This window comes from Thermobia domestica, chromosome 1 (assembly GCF_964235325.1).
Source record: "Thermobia domestica chromosome 1, izTheDome1.hap1.1, whole genome shotgun sequence".
Classification (NCBI taxonomy): Eukaryota; Metazoa; Arthropoda; class Insecta; order Zygentoma; family Lepismatidae; genus Thermobia; species Thermobia domestica.
The window spans coordinates 332,862,406-332,878,829 of NC_137454.1; the positions used below are offsets into that span (position 1 = coordinate 332,862,406).

The following is a 16,424-nucleotide window of genomic DNA, read 5'->3' on the forward strand; positions in this document are numbered from 1 at the left end:
TTTCGTTGAAGCAATTCGGTTTCTTGAATTTATGAATGAAGTAGAACCAAGTTACCATTCACCATCCAGGCAAATTGTGACTCGCCGTATTGAGGCCTTGTTTTCTAAGGAGAAGTGTGGCTGCGGAATCGATTGACTTGACAACAGATAGCTGGGCTTCGCAGGCTACGGAAAGTTATATTACAATCACAGTCCACTATATGCTTCCATGTAAGTTCAATAAGTTCAGTCCTTCAAATCATTGAAATAGAAGTGAGGCACACAAGGGTAAACCTAACTCAGCACTTAGCCCATGTTGCAGAGTAATGGAATATTTTAAATAAAAAACATGCAATTGTCTATGACAATGCTAGTAATATCGCAAGTGCGGTACGAGAACTTCCGTATGCAAGCATATGTTGTTTTGCTCAGACCCTACAAATCTGTATAAATAAGGGTCTTGCAATAGAATAAATCGAGAAAATGTTAAGTGTTGTTAGTCGGATTGTTTCCCACTTTAAACATAGTACGTTGGCAACGTCAGAACTGGAAAAACAGTAAAGATTATTAGAATTGGAAGTACATTTCCTTATACAGCAAGTTAAAACTCGGTGGAATAGCATACATGGAATGCTTGAGAGACTGGTAGAACAAAGAAGAGCTCTTAACAATGAATTATCAGATAGAAATGTAACAAAGGGGTCAGATTGCAAGAAGTTTAACCCTTTAAGGATATCCGCTTTCTGACGTAAATTTTAGACTCAAACAGCTACTGCTTCCTTACTATTTATTGTAGGATCATGGTTCATACCTCGTTTTTCTCACGATAGAGCATACTTACCAACGGTACCGCGTGTCCGTATCATAAACCTTAGCCGGAAAAACCGAAAAGAAACGGAATTTTTCTGAAAAAAATCACACCTTCGTAACACTTGCGACCCTCGGGCCCGGCCCCGGTTTCACGTAGGGATCTAAAAAAAACTGATAAATACCCAAAGGTACGCACAATCCTTATGCAAGTTTCAATCTGATATCTTGAAAACTAAAGGCGTGAAAAAGTTTTGAAATTTGCCTTAAGAATAAAAGTCACGTCCCTTTGCACCACTTGGCGCCGCCAAGTTGACCATCCGGTTCCAAAACGCATCTGCGGTGTTCTTTGGTCCATCCTTGACTTGAAAAATAAAAAAAATCCCGGCTTAAATACCTGTTATAGAACCTAAATAAGCGGTCAAAGACGATAGTACGCCATGGTATATAAATATACCAGAACTCTTAAAAGGTTAAACTTCCTACAGACTAGGGATGACCACATTTTCAGGGAAAACGGAAAACTGAATATAATTCTTCCCTGAAACTGGAAAATTAGAAAGGAAAGACGGAAAATTTTCCGGAAGGGCGGAAACGGAAAATTTTCCGGAAAATCGGAAACGGAAAATTTTCCGGAAAACGGAAGACGGAAAATTTTCCGGAAAAACGGAAGACGGAAAATTTTCCGGAAAACGGAAACGGAAAATTTTCCGGAAAACGGAAGACGAAAAATTTTCCGGAAAATCGGAAAACGGAAAATTTTCCGGAAAAATGGAAAACGGAAAATGTGATTTCCGAAAACCGGAAAACTCTTTTTCCGGAAATGGCCATCCCTAGTCTCGATCTCGATCTTAACTCGAATTTCATACCGAGCCGTGCTTTTCGAAATCGAGACGAGACCGACACTCTCAGTCTCGTCTTGATACAATTCTGTGAATGGTATCAAGACGGAGATTAGTCTTGGTCTCGTCTCAAATTTGGAACCGAGACGAGACCGAGACTACTCAGTTTCGTCTCGATACCATCTCTAGTGTTTTCTATGACATACATAATATACTGTAGTGGTATGTATAGTCTGTATACTGTAGTGCCTATGTATGGAGAAAATGTATTCGAATAATAAAATTTGGGTCCCCGGTTAACACGAAATCCTGATTTTTCAGTCCTTTGGAATTCGTGTTAACGAGGGTTTACTGTCTATATATATATGTATATATATATATATATATATATATATATATATATATATATATATAATGTGGTAAGTTTGTTTTATCTTTAGCTCCTCCGTGGCTAAGCGGTTAGCGTACGCGCCTTTGGCGCAGGAGACCCGGGTTCGATTTCCGGCGGGAGCTCATGTTGTTTGGATTCCACGTTAATCAGTAGGTCCACGTCTCATATAGCCTCGCTGCTGAAAAGGGACGTTAAACTCAAAATCAACTCAGTTGTTTTATCTGGCTACTTGACTACAGAAAGTAAATAATCCCATTCTAAGCAAATGGGAATATCAACCACATATCAACCACACACACATATATATTAAAAAGAAGCAAAGACTGTTGAAAATAATCAGTTACATAAATATTTAATGATGATAAAAAGAAACATTCGAAGCTTTCATTGATAACCCCAAACACTTATCTTTGTGGCAATTTTTGGCTTTTCTCACGCCAAACACTGAGTTCCAAAGCAGTCTTTCTGGTCTACTCAAGGGAAACCGTGAATAGTTTCTGAAGCAAACACTCTACCAACTTTCCTATAGGTATGTATTTGTGAAAGAAAAAAGGTAACTGTGCACATTTGAATAAGAAGAACTGATGAAAAAAAAAACTTTAGTTTTACATTTTCTCGAAACTTCTAAGGAATAGAACTTCAGAATAACTTACTTACCTGCTACAAAAGTGATAAAAAAAATTAAGATTTCACCATTCTTATTTAGTAAAACCTCATAACGAGCAACTGCGTAATTTGTACCATTTACCTAACATTATTAGGAGGGGGCGCGGTGGCTCAGTGGTAGAGCATTCACCTCCGGTTGTGGGGGTCACTGGTTCGATCCCAGCTCGCGCCGTGTGGGCTTTGTGGTGGACAAACATCGTGCTCGTGGGTTTTCTCGGGGTTCTCCCGTTTCGTCCCACTTTCTTTATTCCACCATTTCACTCATCTCTCATCATCATCATCTTCAAGGACAGAAGTCAATGAACAGGTTTTGTGAACCAGGTATTGAATCTTCGAGTTCCATAGTCTATAGAGTTAGTAAGTTTTTAGATATTTATTAAAAATTGTTTGAAAATTTTTAAGTTAGTGTTAATCTAATATCACGAGAAATTATTATTTGTGTAATCATCATGAGGTACTTGATCTATGTATTTCCGGCAACTTGAATATTTTAATTACTGTAGTCTGTAGCAACTTTTTTGTCTTCGCGATGGATTTATCATTTACAATATGATTACAGTAACCGTCTTTCCTCCTTCACACTTTTCTCTTTACGATATTGTCACAGACTCTGTTCATCTTAACTCCTTTTAGAATCCGCAAAGTACTACTAATGCGTGCTTCTGCGAGCCAATGTATAGCTTTTGCCCCAAATGCCAAATAACAGTGAATTCGCGACGTACCTGCTCGACTCATCCTTGCTTACTCTGCCATTTAATGACGATTCTGTCTACTTCTGTGAGTGTGACGATTTTGGCGACAAAAGCAACATTTGCTGTTTTTCCTGGTTTCATGTTTAGTTCCATTGGAAAACAGTGCTATTAACAGGGCCCGGATCTTGTTGATAAGTCAACTTTCTTCTGTTACGCATAGGAGAAGGCAAGTTCAAGTAAAAACGTTATCCATCAACTCTAGGTTCTAAAAATATAGTTTTTTAGGAACAACTTTTGGTCTCTTTTTGCTGTTTTGAAATTTCAGGTCATTTTTTAAATATTTTAAGGTAACTTTTAGGTCACTTATGGTCTTTTTATTCTTTTTTTCTACATAAGGAAATCTTAAAACGAAAACTGTTTACGGATGTGGAAAAGACGAAGTTGAATAATCTCTTTTCTTACTTCCTGACTATTGGAGTGGAAAAACTGCATTCTTAACAAGCTAATGAAAACTAAACTGTAGCTGGTTAACGAAAGGCAGGGGTTGGTAGATGGCCAAACAGATAGTTTTGGGTTATTGACTACAAAGAATGTTATCACGTGAATAACTAAAAATGCATTAGAAGGCGTACAAGGGCTTTAAACGTGTTTTTATCTATTATTTTCATGTAGTCTAAACTTGCTAAGTTTTATTGTTTAAGAGTGCTTCCTAGTTTCAACTCGGGAGTGAACTTACGCTTTCAATACTTACAATGCCGTACAATGGACTGATCAATGGACATAAGTGATAAATGGACTGCAACTAACTGAAACAAAACTTTTTGAATATGAATGAGAAAAGACCTCATTAATTAAAAATCCAATGGATATTAAAAAATGTCAATGTTTAATGAAATAAAAGTTTGAGAAAACGTAAGTTTTAAGGTCAATTTTTGTGATTTTTAGGGTCATTTTACAGGAATTTTAGTGTCATTTTATAGGTCACTTTTAAAAAAATTTTAGGTCAACAAGATCCGGGCCCTGGCTATTAATATAAAACAACGTCTCACATTTATAAATGTTCCTAGGATTCAGGTGCGCAGTTGTGCCAATTTTGGACCAAACGTTTCTCGAAATGTTAGAGCAATGTGATCAGTCGCATTTTTCTTAACACTGGAAATACATAGTAACATTTTTTTTTCTTTTTACATATTTTTCAGTTGATCCAGCTTTAGTAAGCTTAATTCATGTAGGGGTTAAATAATACATAGCTTAACCGCAATATCATCTATGATATTCATGAACTTTTACATGATTACATTGTTATCATTTGCACTAGTTTCTTTAGAGCCCCTTTGTCCTTATTTTCATTCACATTTGGCAAACCTTCATTCTGAGGTTGTTCTTAACAAAGCAAATTTCGAGTACAATTTAAAGAATTTCAGTTTAAATTGATGTATCTCTAGCAGGGACACACCCACGGCGGTCCACTGGGTCCAGACTCCTTCCCCCCTCAAAAAAAAATCGTAACTCGACTAACATTTATAGACTTTGTTAACAGAACAATACTTGTTTAATAGAGAAATAATTGATTTAGGCTAAAAATTTGATTTTACGCTTCATCTGTACTCCCTTTCTTCTTATAAAAGTTATCTTGTTCTATCATTTTTTTCTGAAAATGTACGTGGCAGTAATTAACAATTACTTGTAGTCTTGCGGTGTAGAATAAGAGAGAGATTTAGAGGGTGCAAAATAAGATAGGTTCAATACTACATACGAGTATACGTATTGGACCCCGTACAAATATACTTTGGCCTCCTCCCACTGAGCATTTCTGTGCGCGCACCTTTTCTCTAGTGTCGACTTGAAAGGTACTCGCCACTTATGTTACCGACTGTTAATTTTTGATGCCTTTTGTATTTTAGAATTCCTGAGAGTATACCTGATGCATGGATACTCTAAGACTCATGTATCAGTGGTTTTCAGCCTTTTTCACCTGATGTCACAGTTTACTGAATGCGCAGGATATTGCTACACACTTTTTCTTTATTTTTTTTTTCAAATAAATAATATATTACATAAAAGCGAGTGCCGTTCGCTCTGCTTCTTTCTCTTGCGCCATCATTTTCGTGTGGTATGTCTTTATTTACATTATTTTGACCCGACATCAATATCTCCATTTATTTGGCAGAAATTGCATTTAGAATAAGGAGGCCGGCGAAATGTCGCACGGCTACTGCTCGAAAGCGCCGCCGCGTTGAACCTGTTCATTTGAACCTTTTCTTGTTTTTAGCTGTAGAATCACATCCCGAAGTCTTCTTCTCTTCCACGTTATATATATAGTATTTCGCTAAATTCGTTGTATATACAGTAATTTACGTCCACTTAATTTACGTCATAAAATGTCCGGTAATCTCTAATGTCCTTTAGGGAATCTCTTGTGCCGCCATTGCACAAATCTCAAAACTGCAAATTTAGATAGAGCAGGTTAGGATCCTTTGATATCATGTCGCATCACATCTACGCTCAGTAGTTTGTGCAATATTTAAGTCTAAAGTTTATTTTCCCACTGTTTCGTCGGCCTGTAACACGTAAACGACACGCTTTTCGCCCTATGTTTATTAAAACTATTTTCTTTGTTTTCCTCTCAGGAAACACCCCTCTGCTTTTGTAAAACGAATTCAGCGCCATAATATATATATATATATATATATATATATATATATATATATATATATATATATATATATATATATATATATATATATACACTCACTGGACAAAAAATTAGTCACCCTTGTGCAGAAGGAGAGATGAATCGTAAAGACTGTACAGATGGCGCAGCAGTCGAGTCACGTGCACAACTGTGCGCGCACTGCCTCTACGAAACCATAAGGCAACTTCAGTCAGTGAGACAAGTGTATTGCAAGTGGACAGTGTCAGTCAAAATGGGTAAAAGTAACGATGTAACAGAGTGGCAAAAAGGGGCAATCGTGTTTGGCCGTGCCCATGGCCATACGGTGATGGAAGTTGCTGGATTTGTTGGTGTTTCGCAGTGAACTCTTCAGCGCGTGTACAAGCAGTGGTGTCATACACGTGGCCACGAAACACGGCGTCAGAATTGTGGTCGGAAGAAGATCAGGACTGAAAGGGACCGGAGACGCGTTTCTCGGCTTGTGAATGGAAATCGGTTCCAAACCCGACAGGAATTGCTGCAGACACTGAATGCAGGTCCATCCCAACCTGTTAGCGAAAGAACATTACGACGGGAACTGCATGCATTGAACATTTGGAGTCTGGCACCTCGCAAGAGGCCATTGCTCACACAGGCACATAAAGCTGCGCGTCTTCAATGGGCGAGAAATCACCAAACGTGGACAGTAGCTGACTGGTGGAAGGTAATGTGGTCTGACAAATCACGTTTTAGCTTGTATTCCAATGACGCACGTCGTCGAGTGCACCGAAGGCCACATGAAATCTTTCATCCTGAATGTGTGCAAGGCCATGTTCAAGTCGAATGTGGGTCTGTGATGTTTTGGGGGTGGTTTTCTTACCATGAATTGGGCCCGCTTACTGAGGTCACCACTACAATGAACCAGCATGTGTATTTGAACATTCTGGATGAGCAAGTATTGCCTTTCAGTCAACATCTTCATGATGAGTATGCTGTGGAGACTCCTGTTTTTCAAGACGACAACAGCAAAGTTCATAGGGCTGGAACAATTTGTGCGTGGTATGATGAACACTTCGAATCCTCTTCCATCTAGATTGGCCTGCAAAGTCACCAGACTTGAACCCCATCGAGAATCTGTGGGACATGTTGGGACAGCGGGTAAAACGCCGAAATCGGCATCCACGCAGTTTGGCGGATTTGCGCGATCAAATCCTGAACGAGTGGCTTCAACTAGATGTGAGATACCTGCAAAACCTTGTGGACTCGCTTCCAAACCGAATCCAGGCAGTTAACAAAGCCAGAGGTGGTGTTACACGCTATTAATTACTGCTGTTCACGAATTCTTGAGGGGTGACTAATTTTTTGTCCGGTGTATATATATATACATAATACAATATATAACTGTTACATAATTCGTGTAATTTTTTACAGCGCTGGAAAAAGACGAAGTTTTCACACACTGAAATTTGGCAGTGTTGTTGAAAAATATACGACCCGCTCGGGAGAGTAATACTTCCGGAAGTACGTTTTTCCGCGCGCTACTCTAGCCAGCTGTTTTACGCGCTATCCTAGCCAGTTGTTTTAAGTTGGTCACAAAATTTATATCATGAAGTACAAGGGAAACAAAACGAGCCCTATATCGTGAAGTACAAGGGCATAAGTACTACAACTACTTATCTGCACAAAAATAAATAAATCACTTTTTAAGTATTATTTTCATATTATTTTAATTTAATGTGTTATATAAAAATGTTTAAAAAATGTAAAAAAAAGAAATCCTCGGGCCGGGCTTGAACTCGCGGCAAAAGGGACTTTAATTACTATCATATAGCGCTAGCCCACTGAATATTTATTGTACTCTGTCACTAATATTACATAGCAAAATTACATGGAGACAATATAGGCGTAATCTATGACCGACCACTGGGAAGAGAGTCCAAGATGTGGATCTGAGCAAACCTACTCCGCTGTACGATGATAATGGTTATGCATAACAATGAAAATGTCCACAAGCACAATTCATGGCCTCCCGGTCTTTCCCGACAGGTGGAACAGAGCTGCTTGCAAGAAACCACTGAAAGATTGTCTTTCGAGATCGACTGAAAAATATTTGCGGCGTTCCCGTTGTAGAAAGTCGAAATATAAGCATTCATCATTCCACGGCATGGAATGATGAACATATAACAATGTGGTACCAACTAACCAGAGGACCGTATTATGTTTGGTTTTTGGGTAATACTGAAATGCAGGAAAGAATAGGAGATCGACTGTAAATAAAGGAACAGGTGTACGGCAGATCAAGCTCAACATACGAAGGAGGAGGTTCCAAATAATATCGGCACCTGAACATGACATGTAGCGATGAGATAGTGTGTCGGAGTGGCCACAATATTTGCAGGTGAGGGTTGTGGTACGTCCAATGCGCAGAAGTCGTTCTTGTGTGGCAGGCAGTTGATGAACTATGGTCGTCCATACCGCTTGTATGTGCAAAGGGAGGACATTGGTTCTTAGATTTTGCCAAATATGGCGCCATTGTTTATTGGGGAACATATCATGTACCCGGACTCTCACATCTACAAGTGACGCTCTCCACAATTGCTGGTATAAGGTTTGGTGAGTATATGTAGTAGGGGAAGCAAGCTCACCAGAATATGTCCATGCTTGAACAAGATTGGTGACATAGGTAGGACATAATTTGCCAAATCTGCAGAAAGGCGGATTTCTTGGTTGGGAGTATTCGGGCCAGAAACATTCGATCCACACCCGTGTATAGTCCATGTGGGGCTCAACGTCTTGATACGCATCTAGCATGTAGAAAACTTGACTTTTAAGACGAATGTTTACGAGTCCAAGGCCCCCTTCGCTGCGAGGAAGATAAATAGTGTTGTGGCGGAGGCGGAAGTAGTAGCCCCGCCAAAGAAACCACATAAATACAGATTCAATTTGGCGAGCGTAAACAGAAGGGAGGGGAAAGGTGCGCGCGTAGTACCAAAGTTTAGCAGCAACATACTGGTTAAGATATTGGACCTTATGTATGATATGCAGACCTCGGAACCGTTGTAAGTATAGCATCTGCTTAATCTGATGAACTATAGGACGCCAGACAGCGTCCATTTGTTTGCGTACATCGCTATGAAAAGTTATGCCGAGTACTGTTAAAACATCAACCGCGGGAATGTGAGAGCGTGAATCAGGTAAAGAGGGTAGGGAGAATCCGTGAAATGACAGGAGTTTGGTCTTGTGTTTATTGTATGCCAAGCCGGAGCACTGGGTGAACTCGTCAGTTATGCGGATGGCGGTGAGCATTCTTTGGGCGTAGTTCCTATTAAGGTTACGTCATCCGCAAATCCGAAGACGTGTAATTGATGGTATTCCGGTATATCGGGAGAGGTAATGTTAGCCAGAGCCCGGAGATAGGTATCTAGAACTATCACAAAGAGGCTCGTCGAGATGCTATCACCTTGCCGTAATCCGCGTTGCAGAGCAAATATGTCAGAAAGATGACCGTTAATCTGTACTCAACATTGGGCCGATTGGTATAGTTGTCTTATGACTTGTTGAAATGCAGGAGGAAATCCCCAAGCGTCTAAAGTTTGAAGAAGAAACCCGTGATCAACGCAGTCATATGCGGAAGAAAAATCTATGCCAAGGACCCCCGCTTTAATGCGCCGAGTTTGCACGTACGCTATAAAATCCCGTAACGAACGTAACACATAATAGATGTTGTATTTGGGGTGGGTGGCTGCCTGATATGGACTAATATACTTTTGCAATATGGGTTTTAAACGTGCCGTCAGAATTTTGGTAAAAAGTTTCAGATCGGTAGGCAGTAAAAGTTATGGGGCGCATGAGATCACGACCCTCTTCCTCCGTAATCAGTTTGGGAATAATCGACAAAAACTGAGTTGTATTTTAACATTGGTGTCAGAAGGTCGGGGTTGTACTAATTTATGGTAATGCTCACGGAAAACATTTAGGATCTGAATCGAATCACTAGTCATATCACCATTCGGGAGTCGGAAAGCTACTATTGTAGCCTGTTTCCGCCGGTGCAATAGACGTGCAACGTCGTAAATAGTGACCGTTTCCTGGGCAAGCCTATAATATGTGGTCTCATTAATAAAAGAAGGCATGAGTGTGGGAGCCTGGAGATTTTGGAGTCGTAGTTTGAGCTGTTGCACTGTGCGTTTATTCTGTAGTGAGGGGGCCGCACACCATGCCTGACGCAATGCCTCATAGAGGAATTCAAACATCAACTGCCGATCGTGTCGTGTTTCGTGTCCTTTACCTTGGAAGAACCGAGCGATCTTAGGTCTAAGAAATGTCGTCCACCAAGAGGCGAGATCTGGAAAATATTGTTGCATCCTTTCCCAATAGGAATATTGTTGTTCCAGTTCCTCCCGATAACCGTCGTGGTGAAGTAAGGATGTATTTAACTTCCAGTATCCTCGCCTGCTAAGGGCTGGCAAGGGTTGATCTGTTTTTATGTGGAGCTTGATCGCTGCATGATCGCTGAAAGATGGTATAATAGTCTGTACGTCAATAATAGTGTGAAATAAGTCAGGAGTGACGTATATTTTGTTAATCCTACTTTTCGAATGTGAAGTACAATGGGTATAGGTCCTCGGTGAATTGGAAACAATGACTACATCCCTTAAGTGATAAGCCCGCAAAATTCCAAAAATGCGGGACAAGGGGGGGTGGGCGGAATTGAAATTGTAATGGTTTCAGTGGTATTCCAATCAGCCATGATTACCATACGAGAAATATTAGGAGGCAGGAATTGTGGCAAACTTTGGCCATAAAATTCAGCCCTTTCCTTCTTAGCTGTATAGCCAGAAGGAGAATATAGTCCGACGACCAGGTGCCCCTGTATGACACAATGAATAATACGTCCGTCAGGGGAGAGAGTAAGATTGGTATGCCAAAATCCTTTTCTGATAAACATCCCTACTCCAGTGGTGGGTCCTAAATTAGCAAACACATCATAGTCCATCATATTGTGAAATGAATCATGTATAAGTTCTTGCACACAAACTACATCCGGTTTATGACATACGAGAAATTGGTTTAAATATGCTTTTTTATCGTCACTACTTGCGCGATTTAAATTTATCGTGAGAAAGGATAAAGAGTTTATCACAGTCATATAGAGGAAAATGTCGTAGTATAACACTTCTGTGCAATGTCGATATCTACGTAAGTTTGCGCTACTCAAAGTTAATATGAGTCTTAAAACTAAGAAGTGAAGCAAAAAATAACTTACAAAATCCATGATAGATGTTTATGAATATACACACACCGGACAAAAAATTAGTCACCCCTCAAGAATTCGTGAACAGCAGTAATTAATAGCGTGTAACACCACCTCTGGCTTTGTTAACTGCCTGGATTCGGTTTGGAAGCGAGTCCACAAGGTTTTGCAGGTATCTCACATCTAGTTGAAGCCACTCGTTCAGGATTTGATCGCGCAAATCCGCCAAACTGCGTGGATGCCGATTTCGGCGTTTTACCCGCTGTTCCAACATGTCCCACAGATTCTCGATGGGGTTCAAGTCTGGTGACTTTGCAGGCCAATCTAGATGGAAGAGGATTCGAAGTGTTCATCATACCACGCACAAATTGTTCCAGCCCTATGAACTTTGCTGTTGTCGTCTTGAAAAACAGGAGTCTCCACAGCATACTCATCATGAAGATGTTGACTGAAAGGCAATACTTGCTCATCCAGAATGTTCAAATACACATGCTGGTTCATTGTACTGGTGACCTCAGTAAGCGGGCCCAATTCATGATAAGAAAACCACCCCCAAAACATCACAGACCCACATTCGACTTGAACATGGCCTTGCACACATTCAGGATGAAAGATTTCATGTGGCCTTCGGTGCACTCGACGACGTGCGTCATTGGAATACAAGCTAAAACGTGATTTGTCAGACCACATTACCTTCCACCAGTCAGCTACTGTCCACGTTTGGTGATTTCTCGCCCATTGAAGACGCGCAGCTTTATGTGCCTGTGTGAGCAATGGCCTCTTGCGAGGTGCCAGACTCCAAATGTTCAATGCATGCAGTTCCCGTCGTAATGTTCTTTCGCTAACAGGTTGGGATGGACCTGCATTCAGTGTCTGCAGCAATTCCTGTCGGGTTTGGAACCGATTTCCATTCACAAGCCGAGAAACGCGTCTCCGGTCCCTTTCAGTCCTGATCTTCTTCCGACCACAATTCTGACGCCGTGTTTCGTGGCCACGTGTATGACACCACTGCTTGTACACGCGCTGAAGAGTTCACTGCGAAACACCAACAAATCCAGCAACTTCCATCACCGTATGGCCATGGGCACGGCCAAACACGATTGCCCCTTTTTGCCACTCTGTTACATCGTTACTTTTACCCATTTTGACTGACACTGTCCACTTGCAACACACTTGTCTCACTGACTGAAGTTGCCTTATGGTTTCGTAGAGGCAGTGCGCGCACAGTTGTGCACGTGACTCGACTGCTGCGCCATCTGTACAGTCTTTACGATTCATCTCTCCTTCTGCACAAGGGTGACTAATTTTTTGTCCAGTGAGTGTAAGTGCTGCAGGTAAAAATAAAACCATACGGCGATGGTAGATTTAAACACAACTAACACTCAAGGATTTCCTGTTTGTATACGTGATAAATACCGCTGTTCCACTCTGCACTATTGCACTATTAGAATCGGAGGGCACTTGTGTTGTACACACGTGACGTAGAGAAAAAACAAACCAACGGAGGCACACACCACACTACTTGGGGTGAATTCGTATCCATTGACCTTGAAGACCAATACCTTATGTATCTGTTTCAAACACCTGCTGTGGGCGAGTCCGTGGGTCTCGATCGCAAGACAGAGAGACTTGGCTGCCTTCCAAGTGAGAATTCAGTTCTTCCTTCCGGGATAATTTGCGTCTTTTTTGTTTAGAAATAACATCGCTAAATTTAATTCCTTGTGTCTCATGCTGGAGAAACTCGCTTTCAAAGGGTTCAAGATGCTCTTCCTGTGTCTCTTTCGGGACCTCGCTATCCTCAACTGGTGAGGGATGTGGTTCAACCTCCATGTTGTGTGAGGTGAAATGCTGCTCTACTCGTATGCCGGAGGCCTCCGATGTAGGCGATAAAGGCACTCGTTTACTGGGAAGTTGGGTATCGTCCTTTGCTTTCTCAAGAGACGTTATTGTAAGTGCAGGGAACTCCTTTGGGTCCGGAACCGAGGGTAGATGCTCAAGATCATCTTCTTGGTTACCAGATTTCGTAGAAATGACAGGTGGGGCTAATTTGTAGGATGTCTTAGGAGTCACTTTTCCGAGTTCTGTCATGCGAGGAATTGACGGAGAAGTGGTCGGGATTACACTCGTTGCCCCTCGGGGTTGAGCCCCCCGTTTCAGTACACAGTTCGCTACGGTGTGCATAGAGCTTTGGCATCGGAAACATGTAATCGGTTGTCCACTGTATGATACTCCTACTTTATAACCATGGACTAGAAGTCGGGATGGCACATAAGATGTCAGTTTAATATGTACATGGCGAGTTCCAGTTTTAATACCAGGGGGATAAGGAGGGGCCCATTCCTGATCTTCTATTTTAATCACTGAACCATATGCACTAAGAGCCTCACTCAATAAGTTGTTCGGAGCCTCGATAGGAACTCAAACACACGAAGAAGGGTAGTCGGATCTGCTGCGGAAATAATTCGAACAAAACTCACTTCCTTATTTGAATGAGTGAATGGGACCTCACTAGGGGCATGAGCTGCAAAGTCATCGTATTCCTGTTGCGTTTTGAATTCTAGAAAAATACAAAAATTTTCACTATTTAACTGCATGGCACTGATATGATCAAAAATACCTGGGAAAGTGGAGTTCATCCAATGGTAGATTTCCAAGGGGACTGGTCGAACTGCACGGAACTTCTTGTCAAATTCCAGTTTAAATTGAAGATCTTTTTTATATTCCATATTCACGTTTGCACTGATACACCGACACTACGCCGAAACGGCAATAATTGAGAGTACGGAGTATAACTCCTACTTCAGTAGTTTTGCTTTGATATAGTAATCAGAGCTATGAAATACACTTAACGTATATATGGTCTAGGATACTATAGGCTATAGTACACTGTGGAAGCACCAGAGCACCCGTGTTGACTCGACGGCTGCTTGATGCGAACTGAGCCCACTCGGCCACGAAGGCCGACAACAGCAAGCGTTTGATTTTTCCTATTTTAAAGCAACGTGGCAAGAAGTGGATAACGCCAACCAATCAGAACTGTGTTTCTCGTTTCTACTTCCGGGAGCATTACTCTCCCGAGCTAGTCCTCCCGCTCGGGAGAGTAATACTCCCGGAAGTATGTTTTTTCGCGCTTTACTCTAGCCAGCTGTTTTAAGCGCTATCTTAGTCAGTTGTTTTAAGTTGATCACAAAATTTATATCATAGAGTACAAGGGCAACAAAACGAGCCCTGTGGGGCTTCTAACCCGTTCCTACTACTACTACTACTTATCTGCACAAAAGTAAGTAAATCACACTTTTGAGTATTATTTTCGTATTATTTTAATTTAAAAAGTGTTATAAAAATGTAAAAAAAATGTTAAAAAAACTTTCCTCGGGCCGGGTTTGAACTCACGCCACGCCGCGCTAGCTCACTCGGCCATGAGGACCAACAACAACAGTCGTCTGAATTCTGCTATTTGAATGCAACGTGGCAAGACATAGATAACGCCAACCAATCAGAACTGTGTTTTCCGTTCCTATTTCCGGGAGTATTACTCTCCTGAGCAGTCCAAAAAATATCTGAATGTTTCAAAGTTTAAAAATAAATAAGAAAAATCAATGATTAGCCCCACTTTTGTGGGCGTAAACACAAGAGTTAAATTTCCTTATGGGAGATTCAATGTTAAATTTTGAAAGCAGCTTTCGACAATAATTATTGCTAAAGATTTGGGCCAAATGAGTATTATTTGTTACAAAATGCAATAATACTCATCCGCAATGCTAGTGTATTCATCTCTAACATAATTTTCGGTAAAACTCCCCTTTAGAGGCAAGGGCGTAAAAAGGTGGTAGGTGGATTATTTTAAAGTTCCAAATCTTATTTTGGGAAAGAAAATAAGTATCAGATTAATCACAAATGTTACAGAATTAATATTCGGATGCTTCGTGCATGTGTCGGTGACTGATATGGGGCTACAGCCCCCTTCCAAAAGTCAGATTATAAATTTACCCTAAATATGATTAGCAGCGGCAGATGGAAAGAAACTATTTTAATATGAATATGAAATTTGACGTTATTGTAAGGAAGAGGTATATATATAAAGGGAAAAGCATAAGATGGTGGATCTTTATGAAAATTCCAAATTTTATTTTGGAAGTGCCAATGAGCGTCAGATTATTCACAAATGTCACAGAATTAGTATTCCGATTATTCATTGGATATCCCAGTGACTGATGTGGGGCCAAAAGCCCCTTCAAAAAATCACAAAAATCCACTATAAATATTCTTAGCAGGAACATGCGGGAAGAAGGTAAATATGTATTATAATAAATATGTAATTTGTCATTATTACAATAAAATGAAATAAATAAATCTTGAATTTACTGCAAATAAATATCATAAAGTGTAACTGATTATGCACGTAGCTTTATCTTCTGGCGTCACTGGAGTATAATCAAAGAATTTTGTATTTTTAAGGATCAATCAGGACTTTTTATAGCAGAAAATCACGCATACAGATCACCAACATATATTCTGCACACTTAAGGAGAACCAACTCAAAATTAAACACAAAATGGCAATGGAAAATATAACAGGAACTCCCCCCCCCAAAAAAAAATCTTAATGAAAAGTAACATTTTAAAAAATAAAAGTCTGGTAGGTGAGGTTTCAGTTTGAATATTGTTTACTATATTTTTGAAGGAAAAAAGGGTATATTTTCCCTACTTCTTACACAATAACCGTATTATCCAACTTCCCACAGAACAAAATACTTGTGTGTACTGCGCATGTAAATACATCAAGAAATCGTATAGTATGGAGGCACGGTTGTAGAAGAAAACAAATTGCCTCGCGAAGAATCATATCTTCAAAATTATTCCTTTTGAAAACAACACTTTGTGGCTCTATCATCATTAATTGTTTAAGAATATCATTAACCTAAGTATATGACAGATGAAATCAACTTACTTTCATTTAGCATGCTTTCTGAACGAGCAAGATATAATGCTATTTACTGAAGCCAATCTAAACACCGTTTCCAACATATCTGCACTGTTAAAAATTGTTTCTTAAATTCGAGAAAAAAACCCTCGTATTTGAGAACATCCGTTTCTTACCTGTGAACCGAGTAATACATTCTTAGAAGTGAGATTTTGAT

General features: G+C 40.2%; 1 long non-coding RNA gene across 1 annotated transcript in view; it reads left to right on the top strand.

Annotated features, from left to right (window-relative positions):
- Positions 1–2,464: 2,464 nt before the first annotated feature.
- LOC145668017 (uncharacterized) overlaps positions 2,465–16,424 on the top strand; it is a 52,282-nt gene continuing 38,322 nt past the window's right edge. Inside the window, exon 1 of the long non-coding RNA XR_014127943.1 lies at positions 2,465–2,548. This is a non-coding gene — a long non-coding RNA (uncharacterized LOC145668017). The remainder of the gene's footprint in view (positions 2,549–16,424) is intronic.